This window comes from Equus asinus, unplaced genomic scaffold (genome assembly GCF_041296235.1).
Source record: "Equus asinus isolate D_3611 breed Donkey unplaced genomic scaffold, EquAss-T2T_v2 contig_1, whole genome shotgun sequence".
NCBI lineage: Eukaryota > Metazoa > Chordata > Mammalia > Perissodactyla > Equidae > Equus > Equus asinus.
In genome coordinates, this window is record NW_027224738.1 from 1,129,070 (window position 1) to 1,152,651 (window position 23,582).

At 39.4% G+C, this 23,582-nt stretch overlaps 1 pseudogene; it reads left to right on the forward strand.

The window, feature by feature from the left end:
- The first annotated feature begins 207 nt into the window (after nt 1–207).
- The window catches only part of LOC139042828 (centromere-associated protein E-like), an 84,464-nt pseudogene continuing 61,089 nt past the window's right edge, over nt 208–23,582 (forward strand).

Here is a 23,582-nt window from a genome sequence, read left to right on the forward strand (position 1 = left end):
CACCGATTGCGAAGTCTTCAAGGGTGGGCGAAGGACGGCGTTCGTACCGGCTGCCCGCCCTCCAGAGGCTTCCAGCAGACGGCCGTCGTCCCCGCTGCCGCCAGGACAGCCGCCCTCCGCGCCCCGTGGCCGCCTCTGCTCCAGACGCTGGAAACGCGCCTCCCCCGCGGCGAGCGTCCGGGGACGCAGGGGACGACGCGTGACGCCACGGGGCCGCCGCCCAATCAGACGCGGCGTCGCGGAAATTTTGACCTTTAAGGCGGCGCGGGCGTCTAGCCGGCCGGCGCTCGGCGGGATGGCGGAGGAGGCGGCGGTGGCCGTGTGCGTGCGCCTGCGGCCGCTCAACAGCAGGTAGGCCGTCGGCAGCTCGGCCGCTCGCCCTTGGTGCGCGGTCCCGGCCCGGGCGAGAGACGGGCCGGCCGGGGCTTCTCTCGACGCTGCGCAGCCGGCTCCCTGCGTGCTGGCCGCTGGCCCTGCCGCCCGGTGTCCCGGGGCGCGAGGCCCAGGCTGCTCGCTGCGCCCAGGCTTCGCTTCGGCGGCGGCTGGCTCAGCGTTCAGGACGCTGCGAGCCTGATATTCGCCCATTTGGAATTCTTTCCTTTTGGTACAGTGTAGACACTACCGTCGTTGCTCCGTGGATCTTACATTCTAGAGGAGGAGACACAGAGGTCATGAACCCTATAGAGAGAGCAGGAAGGGCAAGAAATGATGTCTGTTTGCTTCTCTAGTCTCTGCTCCTCCCTCAGAATACTAACACATTTTTGCATTTGAGAAATATGTGTTAAATGTTACTGTGTTAAATAAAGGGGAATATCAAGACGAGGACTTCCCTCTTGTCTAGGAGCTCATTATCTAATGCGTTAGAAGACAGCTCCGGAACAAAACCATCACGACACTGTGACAGGTGCTGTGACGGGCAGGTGGGGAGTGTGCCGGAGGGGTCATTAGCCCCACAGCGAGATGACGGCGTGGGAGACGGGCAGGGCTGGTGTCAGGAAAGTCCTGACACTTTTCAGGGAGAAAGAATAGTTACGTTACTTGATGGAAACGGAAGTCGGGGTATTCCAGGCACAGAGGGATTAAATCTCTTCTCTTGGGGGAACCTTCAGATAGTTGATTTGTCTTGAGTTAGGGTGTATATAGGAAGTCAGAGGAAGCAAAGGTTGAAGAGAGAAATAAACATGATCGAAGTCTCACGTGCCGTGTGTTGAGGATTTCGGATGGTTTTGAAAGATGTTAAGCAAGAAGGATAATCGGAGTTGCGTTTGAATGTATCTTTTCAGCATACAGTGCTGGGTGGGGGAAGGGCGTGAAGACCTTCCCAGGGACGCTCCGGTGAGAGGGCAGGAGGTCAGGGAAGCCCCATTGAAAAGTGGTGACCCCTTAAAGGTGGACTTTCCACATTTCTCCCAATTATAGTATAGGTCATTACCATCCTTTAAAATATTCTTCAGAAGACGAAATCTTTTAAATTATCTTTCATATAACAGACTTCAAAACTAGTTATAAAATGCACTGTTTTTATTCTTTTAGAGAAGAAGCTCTTGGAGAAGATACGCAAGTTTACTGGAAAACTGACAATAATGCTATTTATCAAGTTGATGGAAGTAAATCCTTCAATTTTGGTAAGCTTATAATAGCATCAAAAGTAAACATATTATCCTTTTCCTTTTAAGAGTACAAAAGGCTTATCCAGAATACTGGATTTGACATTAAAGATAAGACTAAGCCGTCTGTAAACTGCTTCAGTGGAAGATTTGAAAAATTGCTCATCCATCCTTTATGATAAGTAAGATAATGAATTGATGTTTAAAACACAGTTATAGTCATAATGCCTTATGACTGAAACTAACATTTTTCCTCTTATTCATTAGTGTATTTGTGGCCTAAGACTCCGTAAGCCCAAAATATGTTGCTTAATGTCAAGTCATCTTTAAGATCTTTCAGTTAGGTATATTCTTTCCACAATTATTTTCAAGAAAACTCTTTAAAGAATAAATAGTGAAGATATTCCTTCTTGGCTAGAATACAGCGGGTACCTACTGCCCCTTTTGTGGAGCTTGTCATATGGTGGGAAGAAAGACTTTAGACTACTAATTACACTTATGATGACATGGCTTTGTGGGAGTTTCTAGCAGGGGATCTAACTAGCTTAGGTACCCGGCACCTGTAGGATGAGCGAGAGCTAGCTAGGGCAAAAGGACTTGGAGGCCCTCAAGGTTGGCCAGGCTGATTTGTGTATTGATTTAGCACATTCTGTATAGTGCTGACCATGTGCCGGACACTGTTCTAAGCACCTCATATATATTAACTCATTTAATCCTCCTAACAAGCCCATGTGATAGGTACCTTCCCATTTTAATGAGGAACTGAAATGCAAATCACACAGCCAGCAAATGGAGGAGTCAGATCTGTGTTCCAGCCACACTGCCATGCTGCCACGTAGGCACCACAAAGCACAGTAAGGTCCCCTCAACAACCTTAGGAGTGAGAGTGATTAGGTTGTTGACTTAGTGTTATGCTAGAAAGCCAATATCTAAGCCTTTAGAGTAAAGATGTATAGAATAGAAAATGATTCCTGGTAAAGGACTATTTGATAGTATCAACATAAATTTTTAAAAGGTAGAACAGTATGTTCCAGAGATGATAAAACCAAGAACAAGGGATACACAGGCATTCTGACTCAAGTGCTGCAGGTTCTCAGTAGCTGTGTATGCTCACAAGGGGTTTGGACTCACCTACCTGTCTAAAGCAGCTGGTATTAAGATTTGAATCATCCTGCCATCTCTCCTTGCCCTGAACTCCTGACCCCTGGCAGCATTCAGATGGCACTTTGGTTTTCCATAGGGTTCTACCTGCAAGTGCAGATGTTGGTCATGGTGCAAGCCGTGTGAGCACTGAATTTCTCAAGACAGTTGATACATTTCCCTCCTGACTGACAAATCCATTTCTTGGGGGCTTTCTAATGTGAGCCCACCACTGAGAGAGTGGTCCATTTTTGATGCACCAACAAAGGAGAGACCACATCCTGGACTGGTGGATTCATCATGGCAAATGCTACCTACCCCCAGCCCTCAGCAGCCAGCCAACCAGCTGTTCTCTGTAACACTTCAGCTTGGCTCGGTGCTTTTCTTCCAATTGTCTGTGTTTCTTGGTTTAGTTTGAGCCAGGCCTTCTTGCTAGATATGTTATAAACACTAAAATTTCTCAAAGAATAGTAATAGTTTGCATTTCCTAAGTATTAACCATATGTTCACAGTAATTCTCTTAAGGAAGATAATATATATTCACTTTACAGGTTAGGGAAGTGAGGCACAGAGACATCATCCACGTTGCCCGAGGTCACATACCTTGTAAGTGACAGAACCAGGATTTGCAGGCAGTCTGATTCCAGATCCCCAGGTTCAGCCACTATGCCTCACTGCCTCTTGAAAGCACATAAGATAGCTGACTTGTGTTTTTTTGTGTGAGAACCAGCACATTTTACTTTATAGAGAAGTGTATTTTCAGAGGACCAATAAGTTGAAGAAAATATTGTGAGTTAAATATTTTATCATACCATATCCTGACAATTTTATTTCTTTGGGCAGCTACTAATTCAAAGTGAAAACACAGTTGATTTGTTTAGTTTAACTTGTGTGGTTTTTTTTTTAGATCGTGTCTTTGACAGTGATGAATCTACTAAAAATGTGTATGAGGAAATCACAGTACCAATCATAGATTCTGCCATACAAGGCTACAATGGTTTGTATCCACTGCAGAAACGTTTTATTTAGTCTTGGGTGTGTGTTCAACGGTATTGATAGTTTTACATACTCTCGATGCTTTTTCAATCTTTGTGTGTGTGTGTTTTTGTGTCCCCAGGTACTGTATTTGCCTATGGGCAGACTGCTTCAGGAAAAACATATACCATGATGGGTTCAAAAGATTATTTGGGAGTAATACCCAGGGCAATTCATGACATTTTCCAAAAAATTAAGAAGGTAAATAGCCAAATTTCCGGTACATACGGGTAAAAGCAGTCACCTCTTGTCATGGTGGAAGGAAGCAGGTTTACAGTTCTCTTTCGATTATCCACGGGGAAGGAAGAAAGGCATAGCGTACATTTGCTTTCCCCACAGCCTTGCTTTAGAGCTTAGAGTCCTTTCATTCTTTCCCTTGAATCCTGAAGCAGTGCTGCTCCTGTCACAAAGCAGGCATTGAGGAACAAGAAATCTTAACCCTGCCTTTGAGGAGCTGTCCGTGATCGTTCAGGAGCAGGAGAGGGTAGATGTGGTGAGAAGACCAGGATAGGCAACCTAATCAGTTAAGGCGGGTTTTCAATTTGTTTTTTCCTTACTGTTTTAATGATTTTTAATGTTCTTATTTGAACATCTGTTTGTAGGGTTTTATTTTAAGCTTAGAGAGTTGGACTGGGCACCCTCTTCTTCGAATTTTATGATGCCATACTTTTCATTATTTCTGAAACAATGCTTTTATATTTCTTTTTTTTTTTTTAAAGATTTTATTTTTTCCTTTTTCTCCCCAAAGCCCCCCAGTACATAGTTGTGTATTCTTCGTTGTGGGTTCTTCTAGTTGTGGCATGTGGGATGCTGCCTCAGCGTGGTCTGATGAGCAGTGCCATGTCTGCGCCCAGGATTCGAACTAACGAAACACTGGGCCGCCTGCAGCGGAGCACGCGAACTTAACCACTCGGCCACGGGGCCAGCCCCAATGCTTTTATATTTTTGTGTTTACTTTTGTCAATATAGAACCATAGGATTTTTTTTGTTTGTTTTACAAAGATAACTTCTCAAAGAATATTTTAATGTTTATTATGAGCACATCAACATTCAGTATTAGGTTTTCATAACTGGGTGATCTCTGATGTTTTTACATATGTTTTCCCCTAGTTTCCTGATAGGGAATTTCTCTTACGTGTGTCTTACATGGAGATATACAATGAAACCATTACAGACTTACTCTGTGACACTCAAAAAATGAAGCCTTTGATAATTCGGGAAGACTTCAATGTGAGTAACAGTGGCTCAAACAATACAGTTACTTATTGGGATTATAGTTCATGAACATTAACCTTTACTTTCCATTATTTTTTAAAATGTCTCCTGTTTCTGTGATTTGTTTTTTGTTTTCTTTCTTAAATGTTTATGAGATCATCTTTTAAGTGATGTGTATCATTTTGAAATATTGACAGTTGTAATATTTTTGTGTAAGGGCCTCAAAAGAACAAGATGGAAGTATCAGGTTAGAATTTGGTGTGCTTTGGTATAGGATATAAATTGTAAATATCATAGATTTACTTCTTATTTTTATACAGAGTAATATTCTCCATTTTCTACTTTTAACTTCTACAAATTAATTCTGTAATAGTTTGCACCTTCTCTTGAGATGCACACTTTTAAGTGACTTCTATTTCTCTACTCTTCCCATCATTAACCTTGTTTCAGAGGAATGTATATGTGGCTGATCTCACAGAAGAAGTTGTTTATACACCAGAAATGGCTTTGAAGTGGATCACAAAGGGAGAAAGTAAGACTTTATGCTGTATTTCCTCAAAACACTTGTAGAATAGTAAAAACTATTCACTTGAATGTATTTAGGCTTCAAATCACACTTTTCACTTTTAAGCTACAGTAAAAGTTAATGTTTTTCTTTGGATTTTAATATATGCCGCTGAAATATGACTCATTTTTACAGAGAACAGACACTATGGAATCACAAAGATGAATCAAAGGAGCAGTCGTTCTCATACCATTTTTAGGATGGTGGGTAATTCTCTCTCTACTTGGTCTTTCCAATTAAGAAGACACTAATTTTTCTACAAGTTGCCTTTTCTGTCTAGATTTTGGAAAGTAGAGAGAAAGGTGAACCCTCTAATTGTGAAGGATCTGTCAAGGTGTCCCATTTGGTGAGTATTGGTAAACCCTGCTAATGTACTCTATGGGCCAAAGCAAAATTTAATTCAGCTGCTGGATGTTTGGTTTCATAAGAACTGTTAACTAAATAGGGAAAAACATCTATAAATTGGTAGTTTATTCTTATCGGTAGCATGAGATAACTAGTTAAAATATAGGAAAAATTCGGGGGTCTTTCTTCCTGTTATGTTATGGCTGCCATCTCCTAAAATTTAGATGTAATGGTTGTAGGAGTTGATGCCTTTCCTAACCAGTAACGAAAGAGGATTTGGGTTTTTTTTTCCAATCTACATTTAAAACTTAAAGTAATCTTGGAATTTGGTGATTTTTTTTTAACTTAGTCTCAGCCAGTAGAATTGAGACTTGTGAGATCAACAGAAACCTAGATGGGATGGTTAAAAAATAAATCACATATTCAAGTTCGTTCTTAAGTACAATAAAAAAATACGTTTTATATTATGAGCACAATGTTTTATGGTTTTTATTTTTTTTAATGAAAAAAAATTACATTTATTTAACCGATGGAAATGTTGCCACTGTTGACGATGTATTCAAAGTATGCATTCTGTAGATGGCACTCTCTTTGGTTTACAGCACAGGCCTTCCCATGCATCCTCCAAGTTGTGTTGGATCATATGCTGATTCACCCAGAGTTTCTTTTTGTTTTCAAATGGAGTGTTTCTTCCAATAAACTTTATTTTTCCCCCAAGGTAGTTTCTTTCTTTCTTTTTCTTTTTTCTTACTGTTCTGTTGGACATGCGTGTCAGTGAAAGCAAATTAAAATGAATTGAGGGGGTTTGCGGCATTCTACAGATCTGAAGAATTTATTGCAACAGGAGAAACCATTGTGGTCTTTCTTATCATTTAATTTTAACAGTCCGTAGATACTGGGACTTTTTGTTCCCCCTTAATTGCAATTTTTCTCCCAAATGGTGGGTTGAATTTATTTATTTATTTTTTATTGAGTTAATGATAGGTTACAATCTTGTGAAATTTCAGTTGTACATTACTGTTTGTCATTCGTGTTGTAGGTGCACCACTTCACCCTTTGTGCCCACCCCCCACCCCCCCTTTCCCCTGGTGGCCACTAATCTGGTCTCTTTGTCTACATTTTTAAATTCCTCATGTGAGTGGAGTGAATCAGAGATTATCCTTCTCTAACTGGCTTATTTCACTTAACATAATTCCCTCAAGGTCCATCCATGTTGTTGCAAATGGAATGATTTTGTTCTGTTTTGCATCTGAGTAGTATTCCATTGTATATATATATACCACATCTTCTTTATCCATTCATCTGTTGATGGGCACTTAGGTTGCTTCCATATCTTGGCTATTGTAAATAATGCTGCAGTGAACATTGGGGTGCATAGGACTTTTGGAATTGCTGACTTCAAGCTCTTTGGATAGATATCCAGTAGTGGAATGGCTGGATCGTATGGTAGTTCCATTTTTAATTTTTTGAGGAATCTCCATACTGTTTTCCATAGTGGCTGCCCTAGTTTGCATTCCCACCAGCAGTGTATGAGGGTTCCATTCTCTCCACAACCTCTCCAACATTTGTTAATATTAGATTTAGATATTTTTGTCATTCTAATGGGTGTAAGGTGATATCTTAGTGTAGTTTTGATTTGCATTTCCCTGATGATCAGTGATGATGAGCATCTTTTCATGTGCCTATTGGCCATCCGTATATCTTCTTTGGAGAAATGTCTGTTCATGTCTCCAGCCCATTTTTTGATCGGGTTGTTTGATTTTTTGTTGTTGAGTTGTGAGAGTTCTTTATATATTATGGATATTAAGCCTTTGTCAGGTATATGACTTGCAAATATTTTTTCCCAGTTAGTGGGTTGTTTTTTTGTTTCAATCCTGTTTTCATTTGCCTTGAAGAAGCTCTTTAGTCTAATGAAGTCCCATTTGTTTATTCTTTCTATTGTTTCCCTTCTCTGAGTAGACACGGTGTCCGAAAAGATCCTTTTAATACTGATGTCAAAGAGCGTACTGCCTACGTTTTCTTCCAGAAGCCTTCTGGTTTCAGGTGTCACCTTTAGGTCTTTGATCCATTTTGAGTTTATTTTGGTGAATGGTGAAAAAGAATGGTCAATTTTCATTCTTCTACATATGGCTTTCCAGTTTTCCCAGCACCATTTGTTGAAAAGACTTTCTTTTCTCCATTGTATGCACTCTGCTCCTTTGTCGAAGATAAGCTGTCCATAGGTGTATGGTTTTATTTCTGGGCTTTCAATTCTGTTCCATTGATCTGTGCACCTGTTTTTGTACCAGTACCATGCTGTTTTGATTACTGTAGCTTTGTGGTAAGTTTTGAAGTCAGGGATTGTAATGCCTCCCGTTTTGTTCTTTTTTCTCAGGATTGCTTGAGCAATTTGGGGTCTTTTGTTGCCCCATATAAATTTTAGGATTCTTTGTTCTAATTCTGTAAAGAATGTCATTGGGATTCTGATTGGGATGGTGTTGAATCTGTAGATTGCTTTAGGTAGAACGGACATTCTAACGATGTTTATTCTTCCAATCCATGTACATGGAATGTCTTTCCATCTCCTTATGTCGTCATCCAATTCTCTCAAAAAGGCCTTGTAATTTTCATTATATAGGTCCTTCACTTCCTTAGTTAAATTTACCCTAAGGTATTTTATTCTTTTTGTTGCTTTTGTGAATGGTATTGTGTTCTTGAGTTCTTTTTCTGTTAGTTCGTTGTTAGAATATGGAAATGCTACTGATTTATGCAAATTGGTTTTATACCCTGCAACTTTGCTGTAGTTGTTGATTAATTCTAAGAGTTTTCCAATGGATTCTTTGGGGTTTTCTATATATAAGATCATGTCATCTGCAAACAGCGAGAGTTTCACTTCTTCCCTCCCTATTTGGATTCCTTTTATTCCTTTGTCTTGCCTGATTGCTCTGGCCAGGACTTCCAGTACTGTGTTAAATAAGTGTGTACAGTACTGTGTTAAATAAGTGATGATACATGTCTCGTCCTGTTTTCATGGGGATGGTGCTCAGTTTTTGCCCATTGAGTATGATGTTGGCTGTGGGTTTGTCATATATGGCCTTTATTATGTTGAGATAGTTCCCTTCTATGCCCATTTTGTTCAGAGTTTTTATCATAAATGGCTGTTGGATCTTGTCAAATGCCTTCTCTGCATCTATTGAGATGATCATGTGGTTTTTATTCCTCAGTTTGTTGATGTGGTGTATCACGTTGATTGATTTGCGGATGTTGAACCATCCCTGTGTCCCTGGTATGAATCCCACCTGATCATGATGTATGATCCTTTTGATGAATTGCTGAATTCGGGTTGCCAAAATTTTGTTTAGAATTTTTGCATCTATGTTCATCAGTGATATTGGCCTGCAGTTCTCTTTTTTCATGGTGTCCTTGTCAGGCTTTGGTATCAGCGTGATATTGGCCTCATAGAATGTGTTAGGAAGTGTTCCATCCTCCCTAATTTTTTGGAATAGCTTGAAAAGGATAGGTATTAAATCCTCTCTGAAAGTTTGGTAGAATTCCCCAGGAAAGCCATCTGGTCCTGGGGTTTTATTCTTTGGGATGTTTTTGATTGCTGTTTCAATCTCTTGCCTTGTGATTGGTCTGTTCAAATTGCCTGCCTCTTCTTGAGTGAGCTTTGGGAGATTGTAGGAGTCTAAGAATTTATCCATTTCCTCTAGGTTATCCATTCTGTTAGCATAGAGTTTTTCATAGTATTCTCTTATAATCCGTTGTATTTCTGCAGAGTCTGTTGTTATTTCTCCTCTTTCATTTCTGCTTTTGTTTATTTGAGCTTTCTCCCGTTTTTTATTTGTAAGTCTGGCTAGGGGTTTGTCAATTTTATTTATCTTCTCAAAGAACCAACTCTTTGTTTCGTTGATCCTTTCTACTGCTTTTTTTGTTTCAATAGTATTTATTTCTGCTCTGATTTTTATTATTTCTCTCCTTCTGCTGACTTTGGGCTTTGTTCTTCTTTCTCTAGTTCAGTTAGGTGTAGTTTAAGATTGCTTATTTGGGATTTTTCTTGTTTGTTAAGATGTGCCTGTATTGCAGTCAATTTTCCTCTTAACACAGCTTTTGCTGTATCCCATATGAGTTTGTATGGCATGTTATCATTTTCATTTGTTTCTAGGTATTTTTTCTTCTTTAATTTCTTCAACGATCCATTGCTTGTTCAGTAGTGTATTGTTTAGGCTCCACATCTTTGTGCCTTTCTCAGCTTTTTTCTTCTAATTAATTTCTAGCCTTATAGCATTATGATCGGAGAAGATGCTTGTTATTATTTCAATTTTTTTTAAATTTGTAGAGGCTTGCCTTGTTTGGCAACATATGGTCTATCCTTGAGAATATTCCATTTGCACTTGAGAAGAATGTGTATTCTGCTGTTTTAGGATGAAGTGATCTATATATGTCTATTAAGCCCAATTGTTTTTTCATTTAGCTCCACTATTTCCTTGTTGATTTTCTGTCTGGATGATCTGTCCATTGATGTGAGTGGGGTGTTGAGGTCCCCTACTATTATTGTGTTGTTTTTAACATCTTCCTTTAGGTCTGTTAATAGTTGCTTTATGAATCTTGGTGCTCCTGTGTTGGGTGCATAGATATTTATAAGTGTTATTTCTTCTTCATGAAGTGTCCCTTTGATCATTATATATTGTCCCTCTGTGTCTCTCTTTACCTGTCTTATTTTGAAATCTGCTTTGTCTGATATAGGAATTGCAACACCTGGTTTTTTTTTGCTTGCTATTAGCTTGAAGTATTGTCCTCCACCCTTTCACTCTGAACCTGTGTTTGTCCTTGAGGCTGAGGTGTGTTTCCTGGAGGCAACAAATTGTTGGATCTTGTTCTTTAATTCATTTTGCCACTCTGTGTCTTTTTATTGGAGAGTTCAGTCCATTTACATTGAGAGTGATTATTGATTCATGTGGACTTAATGCTGTCAATCTGTTGCTCGTTATCTGGTTTTCCTGTGTTTGTCTTCCTGTGTGCTTTAGCCTACCCATTTAATACTGCACTTTCTTATGCTGGGTTTCTTAGCTTTTTCCTTATTTATGTTTTGTGGCTTTGTTGTGTTTTTTAGTTTAGTGTCTACCCTGAAGTTTGTATTTTGAATCTCGTGTATAATATAGTCTATTCTCTGGTGGTCTCTTACTTACTTGGCCTAGACTAATTTAGTCCCTTTGCTCTTCCCCTCCTAAATTATTATTTTCATTTCTTTTTTTTTTAAGATTTTATTTTTTTCCTTTTTCTCCCCAAAGCCCCCCAGTACATAGTTGTATATTCTTCGTTGTGGGTCCTTCTAGTTGTGGCATGTGGGACGCTGCCTCAGCGTGATTTGATGAGCAGTGCCATGTCTGCGCCCAGAATTTGAACCAACAAAACACTGGGCTGCCTGCAGCAGAGCGCGTGAACTTAACCACTTGGCCATAGGGCCAGCCCCGTTATTTTCATTTCTTATTCCAACTCGTGTTATGAGTTTGTAGTTAGAGTGATAAGATCCACTTTGCTTTGGTAGTTTCCTTACCTTTGTCCTAATGCTATAGGTGAATATTTGCTATCCTATTCTGGTTCTATTTATCTGTCTCCCTACTCTGTGGATTGTGTCCCCTTTCTCCCTTTTTTCTTTTTTCAGGTATGAGAGCCTTCTTGAGGATTTCTTGTAGTGGAGGACTTTTGGTTACAAATTCCCTTAACTTTTGTTTGTCTGGAAAAGATTTAATTTCTCCCTCACATCTGAAGGATATTCTTGCTGGATAGAGTATTCTTGGCTAAAGATTTTTATCTTTTAAAGTTTTGAATATGTCACTCCATTCTCTCCTAGCTTGTAAAGTTTCTGCAGAGAAATCTGCTGAAAGTCTGATAGGAGTTCCTTTGTAGGTTATTTACTTCTGTCTTGCTGCCCTGAGTATTCTTTCTTTGTCTTTCATTTTTGCCATTTGTACTACTATATGCCTTGCAGTAGGTCTTTTCACATTGACAAATCTAGGAGATCTGAAAGCTTCCTCTACACACATTTCTCCCTCAATCCCTAGATTTGGGTAGTTCTCTTCTATAATTTCATTAAGAACACTTTCTGCTCCATTTTCCTTTTCCACGTTCTTGGGAATTCCTATTATCCATAAATTCTTTCTTCTCATTGAATCCGCTATCTCTCAGAGATTTTCCTCATTTTTTTTAACTCTTAGTTCTCTTTCTTCCTCTGTCTGGAGCCATTCGGCCTGTATATCTTCAATTATGCTAATTTGCTCCTCTCTGGTGTCTACACAGGCATTCAGGGAGTCCGTATTCTGTTTTATCTGGTCCATTGTGTTTTTCATCTCTAGTTATTCTGTTTGATTCTTCTTTATAATTTCAATCTCTTTTGTGAAGTAACTCCAGAACTCGTTGGCTTGTTTCTCTATCTTTCTCTCTATCTCATTGGGTTTTTTGATTATAGCTGCTCTGAACTCATTTTCACTTAGTTTACCTATTTCTAAGTTCTCAGGACTTAATTCTGTGTTTTTATTGTTTTCCTTCTGGTCTGGAGCTTTTATAAATTGCTGGATGGTAGAGGAGCGGTTTTTTCACATGGTGGTAGAATTGAGTTGCAGTTACAGCCTGTTGCCACTATATGGGGGTTGAGAGCCGCGTGTTTTGAGCTCTCCGCCTTCGGACAAGATGGCAGCACCCAGCATTGTTTGCCAGGGGGAGGGGCTGTTTTTCTGGCTCGCCGATCTGGATTTGGATCAGTTCTGTTTTCTGGTCTCCTGAGGCCCTGGGTTTATGGGGTCCCCACACACGGAAGCTTTCCCCCATCAGCGGGTTTCCACTATACCGGCGGCAGGAGTCCTGGGCAATCCCCCGGTCACGTGGCCCCTCCCCCACTCCTTCCCTCACCTGCGGCAGTGATCCCAGACTCTAGGGGAGGGAGCGAAGTTCTCTCCTACCCTGTTCCAGCTCCTCTGAGGCCAGCAGCAGGGTCTCTGTCCTCCGTCTTTTTGATACTCTAGGTCTCTGATCTCCTGGCATTAGGTTTATTAGCTGAAATTCAGTTTTTTTTCAGTCCTTTGTTGTAGTTTGGAGGGGAGCGAGTCCCAGGTCACCTCACCCCGCCATTTTGCTCCACCCACCCCGTCCATGAGCACAATGTTTTAGACTGTAAATCGCTTGAAGGGAAGAGTAATGTCTAATTCATCTTTATAGCCCCAACACATCGTATGTAGTTTATATTCAATACCTGTTTGTTGAATGAGTGAACATAAGCATTATGCAAACACTCCTTACCACATAAGTAAACCTCCCATTTCCTTCTTGCTGCGCTGTATCAATTCTCTCTGTTTTTGTGCTTCCTTCCTATTCCTTACCATTATTACTTTATTCTCTGTCTTCAGGACCTAAATTCTTTAGCTTGATGTGGGATACGATTTAAGATTATTCTGTTTGGGAGCTGGCCCCGTGGCCAAGAGGTTGAGTTCACATGCTGCTTTGGAGGCCTGGGGTTTCGCCACTTTGGATCCTGGGTGCGGACCCAGCACCGCTCATCAGGCCACGCTGAGGTGGTGTCCCACATAGCACAGCCAGAAGGACCTACTACAACTAGAATATACAACTGTGTGCTGGGGGGCTTTGGGGAAAAGAAGAAGTGGGGGGGAAGATTGGTAACAGATGTTAGCTCAGATGCCAATCTTTAAAAAATAAAGATTATTTTATTTGAAAACTTCAGGGAAAAAACGAGTAAATCTATAATATGTTTATTCACTTTGAGATTTTGAAAAATCACTCAAGTATCTAATTCTAGTTCACCCCAGTTATTTTACTACACAGTATAATGTCTATTATAATAGCCTATTCTTTCTTCAGTTTAACAATAAAAAACCCCACAAAACCTAACTTCTGTTTTGTTTTCCAAACCTGGCCTGTGATATTTCACTGCAATTTTTAACTTTTCTCTTAATAATGTAGCTTTAATACTCTTGACATATTCAGTGATCCATTTGGTGACTTTTCTTGTGTTCTTTGATGTTCTATTATCTGGCGACCTTAGATATCATCAAGTCCAGCCCTCCAGCCTCCCGCTCACTCTAAGTATCTTCTTGGAAAGAAGTCTTCCCCAGAGTCATTTTCTGGCTCTTTGGAGGGAGTCTCTGAGTGTCTCCTGGCCTTTCTGGGAGAATAATATCCAGGTTCTCTTAGCTCTGCTCCGTCTCTGTTCCCTTCTGTGGCTTCTTTTCCCTACCTTTCTAACAAAAACTCAGGCGTGTTCTGTGGCCTTTCTTACTTCCCCGTTGCCCTCTGACATTTGGTTCACATTTGTCTTTTGATGACAGCCATATATTTATTTTGTCTAGAGCTCTGAGTTCTAATTCATATCTTCCTAAAGATTGTTATAATGGTGTGTCTCACTGATATCTCAAATTTTAGTGTGTCTAAAACCAAGTTATTTCTTCCTACCATGGTGAATATTCCTTTTTTCCAGTATTATCAGTGTTATCCTGGTCACCTAGGCTGGAAACCCAAGTCAGTTTCACCTCATCTTTTTCTGCCTTCTCTTTTGTCCCGTCATCCCCGTTTTTTATTGATGCTACCCTTTAGCATTCCATGGGTGTCATACTCAAGTCCTCATCTCTTGAATTACTGTATCATTCCCCTGGACCTGGCCCCCATGACCTGGTTTTGCTTCTTCAGTCTGTTATGCAGATTTCTGATGTCACTAAGCTTGTGTCGTGTCACTTCCTTGGACAAGATCTGGCCACTCTTAACCAGTCTAACTTGATGTCCTTCTGTTCCATGTGCACTCCTCTCTTAAGGATAGGTTGGGCCACTTGGTATCTTTGAACACTAATGCTTATTCCCATCTTTATACCTAAGTTCATGCTGCCTTCACCACCACTTCACCCCTTTATTATGTATCTAGGCCATCTGTGGTAGATACTACACAGGAAAGGTGAGACTTCTTTGAATGTTTTAAAGAAAGAAGTATCTGAGACAGGACTCCAAAGCAGAAGTGTGTAATCACCTGCTCATCACTGGAGGTCTCCACAGAGACAAATAATTTAAATCTTTGACTTTCTTTTAATGCATTAAGAATATTTGCGGAGGCTTTACAGTGTTCTGAGCCCAGGACTGGGCTCTGAGATTAAAAGAGTAAAGAAGACATCCCTCCATACTTACTGTCTCCATGGCAACCTCCCTAGTCCAGGCCGCCTTGTCTCCATTCACATTCCTGCCCCAGCCTCCTAACTGGACTCCTGGCTACGGTCTTGCCCCTCTCCAATCTGTTTGCCCCCCAGGGGCCCAGGTGACCCTTGAGGAAGTTCAGTCAAGCATGTCACTCTTGTCAAAGCCGTCCAATGGCTTCCCATTGCATCCCAAAAACCCGCTTCTGTACCCTATCTTGTCCCATCTCTCCTTCACCAACTCTGCCACACTGCCCTTTCCATTTCTTGAACACACCAAGCTCATTTCTGCTTTGTGACTGGTGTGCTGGTTGTTCTTTAATCTGGAGTATGGTTCCCTTGGTCTTTGCAGGGCTGGCTCCCTCTTCTCCGTCCTTCCAGATCTTAGCTGAATTGGGGGACTTCCCCTGCCATCCTGCCCAAAGAGCCTGTCCTGTCCTTTCCTCTTCCCACTTCTAACACTCTGTTTAAATTGTCTGTATTACGCTTAACATGCTATGTTTCTTATTTGTTTGTCTTTTTCTCTCCTCTCACTAACTTCCTCCTCCCCGAGTCCCACCCTGTGCAGAACATAAGCTGAGAGCAGGGTCCTCATTTGCCTGTTGCGCTGCCATATCCCTAGCACCTAACGTGCTGCCTGCAGCACGACAGGCAGTCAGTTCTTTCCAACAATATTTGTGAAATGGAAGAAAAGCCCATGGTTTTAAAGATGCTACAGTGTGGTCAGAGACGCAAATAACTAGCTCAACACAGTAAGTGCTATAATAACCAGTCATATCTATAAAGACCTCTGGGTACACCGTTGAAAGGTCAATTCATTCACGGTATAGGGAAGGAAGGATCAAGTTGACAAAGCTACACTGGGAAGGTGGCAGTTGCCTTTGGTCGTGAAGGAAGAGTAGGGGCAGACTAGAACATCAGAATCAGCGAAACACAGGGAATGGCAAAGGGTAGCTGTGCATGGTGTGGAGGGCATAGTCCGTAGTTCAGCCAGAGTTAAGAGTAACTGATGGACAGAAATGAGGCTAGAGCAACACAAGTGCCGGATTATAAAGAATCGTATTCACCATGGTAAGATTTCGAACTTTGTGTAGGAAAGTGAACCTATTCTGGCAGCATTATAGAGGAGGTATTATAAAGAAGGAACAAGATGTTGAGCTCAGTTTGACTCAGACAAGGGAAGGCTTAAATAGTGAGGTGAGAAACAAGGAAACAGATGGGGTGTTCAGATAAACCATGGGTTAAAAATGTTCTTCCAGTACTTTGGATTTTATTATTTCAAGTTACACTTCCTAAAGGTTTATTTTCATCTCCTGCAGAATTTGGTTGATCTTGCAGGCAGTGAAAGAGCTGCTCAAACAGGTGCTGAAGGTAATGAAAACTCATGAAATATTTTGGTCTGAAAGTCCTCCTGTTCTTTAACAGAGTAAAAGTGCCACCATGCATTTTAGAGACTAATAAAGTAATGATAATTTTGTGATAAAAGTCTTTAACAGAAAAAGCAGCTTCCTTATCTGGCTTATTATCTGCTTTGTGCTGCTGTAGCGTTAGTTAAAAAGATGAAACTCTGTCGTTGACAGGATTTATAGTTGGAAAGCTCCTGAGAGTCCCATGAACACCATAATCAGTAAGGAAATTCAGAAAAGTGGCAGGATACAAAATTAATCTATAGACATGAGCACCTCCTAACACAACAGCCGGTTGGAATATTTAATGTACGAAAAGACCCCCTTTGCAGTAATGACTTAAAAGGCATAATACCTAGGAAGAAACTCAACAAAAATTGTATAAGACCAAAATAAGGAAAACCTTAAAACAGACCTGAAAGAAGTAACCAAACACTGAGACAAATGAAAACGCATACTTAGATGGGAAGTTTCAGAACCATAAAGATGTCAGGCCTCTCTCTGTGTTAGTTTCCTGCAGCCTGACATAGAGACACTCAGCTGAGTGTGGCCTGTACCCACCACACCAGTGGATCCTCAGACCTGTGAACAAGAAATAAATGCCTGTTGCTTTAAGCTGGCTTGTTAAACAGCAGTATTCCAGCAATAGCTGAATAACGCACCTGTGCAATAACTGCTGTTCAGAAGGATTTGTTGCAGTATTTTTTGTGTACATGGCAGATTGAACACCTGCATGTCCCTCAGCAGGGTGCTAGGTAAATAAATTCTGATACATCCATACAATGGAATTCTATGCTGTAAAAAAGAGTGAAAAAGACCAATGTTTACCAATAAGATAGATGATATATTGCCAAGTGAAAAAAGCAAAGTGCAAAATAGTGTGTATAGTATGTTACTATTTATGTAAAGAAGAAAGGGGAAAAATTAATACGTATGAACTTGTATTTCTAAAAATCTCTAGAAGAATAAACTAATAATAGTTCTTGGTTAGAGCGATAGGAACTGGTTGAAAGGAGAATAAAGTGAGAGAAACCTTTTTCAGTAGACTTCCGTTTAAGACATGTGAGCATATTAACAGTTTAAAAATAAGGACTTTTGGTTGTGAACCTCTAGGAACTAACTTGGTTGCACGTCATTAGTTGCCTGTATTGGAGGTTTGGAAAAATAGATTTGAATTGAGGAGTTCGAGGAGCTCTTTTAGGACGTGGTGCAGACATGGGCTTTCCTGCATTCTTATTCTTTTCTTAGTCGTCTTTTTCGAGCTGTTTCTCTTGGGTGAGAGCCTTTCTGCTTCACGTGATGGGTGGGAGGAAGGGAAGGGCGCCTGTCAGCAGTGGGAGGAAAGGTGGGCGCAGATCTAATTTGAAGCACAGACTGTAGCATCTGACCCTGCAATTTCTAATTTCTCCCATAAATTACTGATAAATAAGTTCATCATCTAGTACAGGGGCCAATTTGTTTTCTTATTTATTTAATAAATGCAGGTGTGCGACTCAAGGAAGGCTGTAATATAAATCGTAGCTTATTTATTTTGGGACAAGTGATCAAGAAACTTAGTGATGGACAAGTTGGGTAAGTTTGTCCCATTGTACATTTACCTATTAATGCTTACGTTTTTCATTAGGTTGAAAATTATGATATTTCAGTGACACTCAAATAAATGTACTGATACCCCTGTATGTTCAAAAGCTTCTGTGATTCTATGAGCATGCGTTGCTTCTTATATGTATGACCGTGACCTACTAAATTTACTTTATATTTTAAATATTTTCTAGTTAGTAGTTTTGCTCTGCCTCAAGTAACCAGTAAAGAATGAATTTTTTAAACTGTAGCAAATTTAAGGTTCTGCGTTAAAAATAAACCACTTTTGTTATATAAAAAGTTTTACTCTTTTTCTCCCCAAACTCATCTCTCACTAAGTGGTTTCATAAATTATCGAGATAGCAAATTAACACGAATTCTCCAGAATTCCTTGGGAGGAAATGCAAAAACACGCATTATCTGCACAATTACTCCAGTGTCTTTGGATGAAACCCTGACTACTCTCCAGGTGAGTTTGATTTTTATCTCGAATCAATATGGGGGAAATCATCTTTCAGAAGGAAAAATTAGCTACTAAAATTAGGTGTAATTTTTTGTAATTGACATAACATACCTGTTAAAATAAAATTGGTGTGTCTACTAAATAGCATTCCTTAATCTTCCCAAACTTCAATCATTCATATCCTGCCTCCCCAATTTTTGCCACATCCAACAATATTTTATTGAAATTGACTTGATTTTTTCTTAAATAACTCACTTTTTAAATTTAACTTATTATAAAAGGAAACTTTCTATCAGTCCCATAAATGAAAAACTGGTTATCACTTGGAACAAACAGAAGGTGACCCAAAAAATGGGTGTGTGTGTTTATAACAAAATAATTCTTAAGTTCCTGCTAACAAATTGTTGCCTGCCTTTGCTCTGAGCCTAAGGCCTGTATTTTCTGTTTTCAAAAGAAAAGAAGAATGAGAACTGTCAGTAGAATAGCTGTCTCAATGAAGGGTTCAGTGTTATTTAATGGGCACCCTCACGTACCCAGTTAAAGTTACTTTTGACACTCATGCTCTAAGAAACATCACTTTAAGTAGCTATTGAGCGCTGGATCAAGGTTCTGTCAGAGAAACAAAGGTAGGAGATAGCGTTCCTGGCTTCACAGAATTTATAGTCTTATAGTGAAGATAAGACCTGTCTTCCAGCGTGATTTCCTTGGATTAAAAGTTAAGTGGCTAATAAGTAGGACAGAGTTCAAAGGAAGGAGAGGTGCTTTTGACTGGAAGTGAAGCTTCAGCGCAGAGGGAGCATTTGCCCTGGACTTTGAGGAGTAGATGGATTCCAGTGAGCCAGGGTGTGTAGGCTCTCTGTTGGCATCTGTCTTCAAGATATTTCTCTGACCCTCCTGAAGACTAGTGGCAAAGGTAAGTTATGGACATTGTTACAGGGACGTAGAATGCTGTGTGTTCAGAAGCTGTAAGCCACCTGGGAAGCTTTTACTGATGTTTCTTTACAAAAGAAAATTACAAGAAACCTAAATATTAATTAAACTAATCTTTTGGTGTCAACGTTTAACACTCTTGTATTTTTTCCCAGTTTGCCAGCACTGCTAAATATATGAAGAATACTCCTTATGTCAATGAGGTGTCTAGTGATGAAGCTCTCCTGAAAAGATATAGAAAAGAAATAATGGATCTTAAAAAACAATTAGAGGAGGTATGTATGAACTGTGTATTTCAGTAAAGAATAGAGATGGATTTAGAATTGAGATCTGCCTACATGCCCAGAGACTCTTAAATCCTCAATATCTGAGTTCTACAATCTAAATTTAAAACAAATAGTTTTTAACTAAGGAGAAATCAACCCGTAAAAACTTTACTATAAACTGCAAGATTTGGTTTCTTGAAATTATTTTAGATTTTGTTTTTCATTTCCAAAGGGCAAAATTTGAGATTTTCAAATGGGCCAAGTAGAGATACGTTTTTTTTTAGAGATAAAAACTGTCACAAATACAGAGAATTAGGTTAAAAAGAGAGACCATGAATAGTGTTTAAAACTACTTTGTTTCATTTTACATTATCTTGAATTCCTCTTCTAGCCCTAAGATAGCAATCTAATAAGATAGCATAATTGCTTGTCATTACCATTTGTTTGTTTAAACCATCATGGTCCCCAGTCTGTAAAAAACTTACATTTTACTGATCTTTTTAAAAATGACCTAAAATGTCAAATGGCGGTCTTAGAAGGATCTCTCTTCCTTTGCTATAGGTATTCAAGTCTCTGCTTTATGATTTCTCTGCCTATTTATATATTTTTAGTCAATTAATAGAATTGCTTTAACAGCATTGATATAATCTTATACATGGCATATAGAATAGTGACATGAGGAGAAATGTATATTTTACCCTATTATAAGTTTGAGAAATTATTGATTATGGTAACTGCATATTGGTGTTCTGCAGGTAGGGCATATTTTATTTCAATAAAATTCTCAGGCCAGCCCTGTGGCCTAGTGGTTAAGTTTGTTGCACTCCACTTTGGCAGCCCGGGTTCAGTTGCTGTCCGCAGACCTACACCACTTGGCGGCCATGCTGTCCTGTTGTCCCATGTACAAAATGGAGGAAGATAGGCACAGATGTTAGCTCAGGGCAAATCCCTTTCAAGCAGAAAGAGAAAGATAGGTACAGATGTTAGCTCAAGGTGAATCTTCCTCAGCAAAAAAAAAAAGAAAAATTCTCAAAACTCACATACAAATTTATATTTTTTTAAACAATACTTTCAAGGTTTTAAAACCTACCTACATTTATTAACGTAACCCAATATTACATTCTTTAGGTTTCTTTAGAGACTCGGGCCCAGGCAATGGAAAAAGACCAATTGGCCCAACTTTTGGAAGAAAAAGATTTGCTTCAAAAAGTGCAGATTGAGAAAATTCAAAACTTAACACGAATGCTAGTGACCTCTTCTTCCCTCACATCACAACAGGAATTAAAGGTAAAATTTAAAAGACAACAGCTTCTTTTCTTCTTCTATTATTGTTTTTTTTAATTGCAGTAACTTTGGTTTATAACAGTATATAAATTTCAGGTGTATATCGTTATATTTCAATTCCTATGTAGATTATATCATGCTGACCACCAAAAGACTAATTACCATCCATCACCACACATGTGCCTAATCATGCCTTTCAACCTCTTCTCTCCCCCTTTCCCCTCTGGTAACCACCAATCCAATCTCTGTTGCTATGGGATTGTCTTTTGTTGTTTTTATCTTCTATTTGTGAGTGAGATCATACAATGTTTGACTTTCTCCCTCTGACTTTTTACTCTCAGCAGCAATACCCTCAAGGTCCATCCTTGTTGTCACAATTAGCCAGATTTCATCCTTTTTTATGGCTGAGTAGTATTCCCTTGTGTATATATACCACATCTTCTTCATCCATTCATCCCTTGACGGGCACCTAAGTTGCTTCCAAGTCTTGGCTATTGTGAATAAGCCTACAGTGAACATAGGAGTGCATGTATCTTTACGCATTCACGTTTTGACGTTCTTTGGATAAATACCCAAGAGTGGAATAGCTGGATCATATGGTAGGTCTAGTCTTAATTTTTTGAGCCATCTCCATACTGTTTTCCATAGTGACTGCACCAGTTTGCACTCCCACCAGCAGTGTATGAGGGTTCCCTTCTCTCTACATCCTCTCCAACACTTATTGTTTCCAGTCTTGTTAATTATAGCCATTCTGACAAGAGTGAGGTGATATCTCATTATAGCTTTGATTTGCATTTCTCTGATAGTGATGTTGAACATCTTTTCATGTGCCTGTTGGCCATCCGTATATCTTCTTTGGAGAAATCTCCATTCAGATCTTTTGCACATTTTTGAACTGGGTTTTTGGTTTTTTTGTTGTTGAGATGTATGAGTTCTTTGTATATTTTGGATATTCACCCCTTTTTTGATATATGGTTTACAAACATCTTCTCCCAATTGTTAGGCTGTCTTTTCCTTTTCTTGATGGCTTCCTTTGCTGTGCAGAAGCTTTTTAGTTTGATGTAGTCCCATTTGTTTATTTTTTATATTGTTTCTCTTGCCCAGTCAGGCATGGTATTTGAAAATATGCTGCTAAGACCAATGTCAAAGAGTGTACTGCCTATGTTTTCTACTAGAAGTTTCGTGGTTTCAGGTCTTACATTCAAGTCTTAAATCCATTTTGAGTTGATTTTTGTGCATGGTGTAAGGTAATGGTCTACTTTCATTCTTGGGCATGTGGCTGTCCAGGTTTCCCAACACCATTTATTGAAGAGACTCTACTTTCTCCATTGTATGCTCTTGGCTCCCCTGTCAAAAATTAGCTGTCCATAGATGTGTGGGTTGATTTCTGGACTCCTGATTCTGTTCCATTGATCTGTGTGTCTGTTTTTATGCCATACCATGCTGTTTTGGTTACTATAGCTTTGAAGTATATTTTGAAATCAGGGAGTGTGACGCCTCCAGCTTTGTTCTTTTTTCTCAGGGTTCCTTTGGCTATTCTGCGTCTTTTGTTGTTCCATGTAAATTGTAGGATTCTTTGTTCTATTTCTGTGTAAAATGTTGTTGGAAATTTGATTGGGATTGCACTGAATCTGCTTTATTATGTTGAGGTACTTTCCTTCTATACCCAATTTATTTAGAGTTTTTATCATAAATGGATGCTATATCTTGTCAAACGCTGTCTCTGCATCTATTGAGATGATCATGGGATTTGTATTTTTCATTTTTGTTAATGTGGTGTATCACGTTAATAGATTTGCAGATGTTGAACCATCCCTGCATCCCTGGAATAAATCCCACTTGATCATGGTGTATGAAATTGTTAATGTATTGTTGTAGTTGATTTGCTAGTATTTTGTTGAGGATTTTTGCATCGATGTTCATCAGTGATATGAGCCTGTAATTTTCTTCTTTTGTGTTGTCCTTGTCTGCTTTTGGTATCAGGATGATGTTGACTTCGTAAAATGAATTTGGAAGCTTCCTCTCTTCTTCAATTTTTTGGAAGAGTTTGAGAAGGATAGGATTAAGTCTTTGAATGTTTGGTATAATTCACCAGGGAAGCCGTCTGGTCCTGGACTTTTATCTTTTGGGAGGTTTTTGATAACTGTTTCAATCTCCTTACTGGTGATCGGTCTATTCACATTCTCTACTTCTTCTTGATTCAGTTTTGGAAGGTTGTATTAGTCTAAGAATTTATCCATTTCTTCTAGATTATCCAGTTTGTTAGCGTATAGCTTTTCATAGTATTCTTTTATAATCTTTTGTATTTCTGAGGTATCTGTTGTAATTTCTCCTCTTTGATTTCTGATTTTATTTATCTGAGCCTTCTCTTTTTTTCTTGGTGAGTCTAGCTAAAGGTTCGTCGATGTTGTTTATCTTTTCAAAGAATCAGCGCTGAGTTTCATTGATTTTTTTTCCTGGTTTTTTTTAGTCTCTATTTCATTTATTTCTGCTCTGATTTTTATTACTTCCTTCCTTCTACTGATTTTGGGCTTTGTTCTTCTTTTTCCAGTTCCTTTAGGTGCACTGTTAGACTGTT